Source organism: Macrotis lagotis, chromosome 3 (assembly GCF_037893015.1).
Source record: "Macrotis lagotis isolate mMagLag1 chromosome 3, bilby.v1.9.chrom.fasta, whole genome shotgun sequence".
Taxonomy (NCBI): Eukaryota; Metazoa; Chordata; class Mammalia; order Peramelemorphia; family Peramelidae; genus Macrotis; species Macrotis lagotis.
Genome location: NC_133660.1, coordinates 206,759,322 through 206,763,379, shown reverse-complemented (window position 1 = coordinate 206,763,379; position 4,058 = coordinate 206,759,322).

Sequence of the window (4,058 nt, the reverse complement as noted above, 5' to 3'; positions counted from 1 at the left end):
GCTGTTTATTCTGAAGTATGAGTTTGAATCATTCAATAAGATCTCAAGACTCAGGACTTCACCCCACTTCCACTTGTTATTCAACTGTTATGTTTCATTTAGAGAGACTTCAACAAGGATGGTAGAAATCCATCATGTCAGATTAATCCTGTTGTATCCAGTTGGAACACATTGCCAGCCCATGACCCTTTTAGTTGCTCACATCAATCCTTCAAGTGAAAGGGGGAGTAGAAGAGTAGAAGGTCCAGTGGGCATTGCCCCTAGTTAGGAAGAGACAGGATTTCTTTTGATGTAGAACAGAACTTCCAATCTCTGGCCTCACTAGAATGTGATATTAAGTATAACTCCCACTTTCAACTCCTAAGTTCCGTTTCTTTTTCTCTTACTATCTGGTACATTTAATTACATCTCAGTCCTTTTAGTACAGGAAAAGTCTAGAAGAGTTAGTCCATAGAATATCAACTGCCTGGTGATCAAGGTCTCAAAAGGGCAAATGGAGAGGGGAAGCTAATGGAATCTTTGAGCAGGACACCATTTACTTCCATGTTCAAACTCAGTCTCTGTTTTAAAATCCCCAACTCAAACTTCTTCCACTTCTGGTAATCATGGATAACCTGTTGGAATTCTTTATGAGAGAGGTATGGTCCCTTCCTCCTTCCCTATTCTTTCTTCACATAGGGAAAATATAGCCCCTATTTCTTTGGGGTAACTCCTCAGCTCTTTACTACCCATGAGTCTAAATTTAGTTTCTGTTTTTCCTGATTCTGAAACAAAGCAGAAATATTTTTGTGGTGTTTAGGATGAGTCACATCAGTAGCAGCAGGAAGATACCTTTGACTTCCAATTTCTGAAAAAAAAATTCTAATTCCTAGATACTTACCTGTAACCCCATGGAGGCCCATGGGACTCATGAGGTCAAATGATTGTTTTTATCCAGGTGTTTATTCTTAAGTCTGGGAAAGTAGAAACATGATCTTGAGAAAGGGGAGAAGTAAGCCAAAGAGGCAATTATCAGTTGTTTCATAAGTGCAGATCTGGGGAATTTTTTTTTTTTACTGTTTGTTAAATGTTGACTACCAAAGGACCTTACTTATTAGGACCTATAAACTTTAAAAACTGACTCCTCATTCCTCCCACCTCATGATCTCCCTTCACTCTGACCTGTTTCTCTTGTCCCTTCCCTTTGGACCTTGCTTCTCTCTCCTACCTAGCTCTCTGGTCCCTCAATTGTGGAGATTGTGGAGCTGTGTAGACCTACCACCCTAGAACTGTGAAAGGGAGAATGGTGTAACTAGGCTACCATTTAGTGCTTTGTTTTGTTAGTTTTTTTAACTTTATTTCCCCCTTGTTTCATGTAATGCAGTTTAATTTTATTCAGGATACACTGAATAATGGTCTCTAAATACTATTTTTGTGATTTTTATTATTTTGTCCATGGTAGGAACATATAATATGAGGGGGAAAGTTAAGAATTCCAGTTTAGGAGATCTGGGTTTGATAAATTTGAGACATCTGATCTTATGAATTATGAATTACTTTTATGACCTTGAGTATAGGATCTCTGAGTCTTGGTGTACTTACTCCTCTTTAAAATTTGCTTACTATTTTATAGTAATGTTTCTAGATTGAAATGAGATAGTACATGTAAAGTGATTTAAAAACCTTGAAGCACTATGTAAACATTATTCATCATCATCATTATTGTTATTATTACTCCCATGTGTGATAGTAAGATATTAGATTAAGTCTTAAAGATTCTGGAGCACTAGTTGTATGACCCTTGCCATAGTGAACAGAGAGCTGAACTTGGAATCAGGATGATATGAGTTTGAATCCTGATTAACTTTATGACCCATGAGCAATTCATTACCTTCTCTTAGCCTCAGTTTCTATAACTGCAAAATGTAAAATTGCCTCATAGATAATGAGATTATATGCACACCCCAAGAGCACTATATAAATGTAGTTTTAATTCTTATTTCCTCTTTCTGATCCTCAGTTTTCTATAAAATGATAAAATGATTGAATGGGCTAGATGATATTGAAGGTTCCTTCTAGTTTTAGCAAGTTATAGTTCCAAAGCACTAATCTCAGAACAATCCCTACACTGTTTATGAGAGACCAGTAACCTATTATCATTTCCTCTTTTGTGACTATATGATCCATTTCAGGAGACAAAATTGCAGATCCCTCATTTGGGTTTCTGAGTGTACACTGAAGAACCCAGAGATTTATAGAAAATCAGTTCATCCTTGAGTTTTCTTGAAGTTGACTGTTTGATTTAGGATTGGGATGAGGAGATAGAAGAAATAGGACCTAGGAAAAAATCCAATGGTTCTTTCTAATCATACCATATATAGACATATCTTCAATAATAGTAGCCTAATTATAACCAAACTGTGGGAGTATTGTTAGGAAAAAATACCATCTCCCCATAATCTCATTCATTTCCATATTTGGTTTTAAGTTCTCTCTGTTGATTTGGAAGTTAACCATGTGGTGAAGCAACTTTCTTAGAGACATAAGCAAGCAGGTTCTGAATTTAAATAACATTCACTGAGAACAGATCATTGTACAGGTTGCCCAGCAGAACTCAATTAAGTTCACAGATAAATACATTTTATGTTGGGTCACTGAGGAAAGAATACCAGGACTTTTTTTTCAATGATATGTGACAACCACAGGAAAGGAATCACCTTTGCTTGAAAATCATTTTTTTTAAAAGAATGAACATTATTCTGATGAATAAATTCTTTCTACATATGCAGATTACACTCTCTCATGCTTTGAAAATTAATTTTCAAGATTTGCTGTGACAGAAACAATTCCATGATGGAAATCTCACTAGTGAGAGAATTTCTGAACTTAGACTCAGTTTTACATACATTCCCAAATAGCAATGGAGTCATGAAACTGTTCAAAAGGATCCCTGGAAGGCACATGTTAATCTTGAAAAACACATATTAACATTATCTGTGTTCTACTGTATTTTTATTTATTTTGTTAGATATTTCCTAATTATAGTTTAATATGATTCTGGCTGCACTGGGAAGTATTAGAGGCAATGTTTGACAGCACTATCTTAGCTCACCATTTAAAACTTCCTATAACCTGGCTCTAACTGACATTTCTATTTTTATTTCATACTAATTCCTTCTACTGACTCTAGTCTGATCTAGTCTACTGTTCTAGTCTGATCACAGTAAAGATTTTGTTGATAAGGGATGGGGAAGAGGTTATGTTACAGATCATAATTTTTGCTGATTGACTGTTCCTGAGGTTCACCTTCCTATAATGATGAGGCTTTGCCTTCCACCGCTATCTATTGTGGGTTTCCTAATTACTAGAATTTGTGCCATAATCTTCATTCATTTTTCCCCATTGTGGATCACTTGACCAAGTTCATTGGAATAAATCTTATTGAGGAGGTCCTGGATATTTTTGCTTTGATATAACAAACACACTCTCCTCTGCGAATAGGAGTATATGGAGAACCTCCATATCTTAAAGGAATCTATTTCCCATTTAGCTCCCTAATGAAGCAACAGCAGCTAAGCCACTTTCAAATCAAATGTTCTTTTACCATTCCTCTTCATGGTAGTTTGGTCTCTCCTCTCTTCTTTACTCCTCCTTGCTCTTTGAATTCAGAATACCATCCCATGTGGGAAGGGGGGCTGCTGAGATGGGACCAAGGGCCCCACCAACTTCAGGAGCAGATAAGATCCCTTCTGCTTTAGTTTTGAGTGGGATAATAGTGCCTTCAAGTTGTGGTTCCTTCTTGGCAGCCTGCGTGATGGGGGAGCATATATATTTTTAAAAATAAAAGTGTAACATTCTGGCATGTCTGAAGCTAGGTAAGGCAGTACCTGAGAATTCTGAAATATTCATCTATCTCGAATCACAAGAGAACAAGAAAATAAGATTCTTAGCAAATGATGCAGAGAGAAGAAATATTCCCTAAGGGAGACAATGACTGATATGTCAGAAGATTTAAGTGTATGCTGAATACATACATACATACATATTCAATTCATGCTTCCAATTCTGGTGTCCCCTTA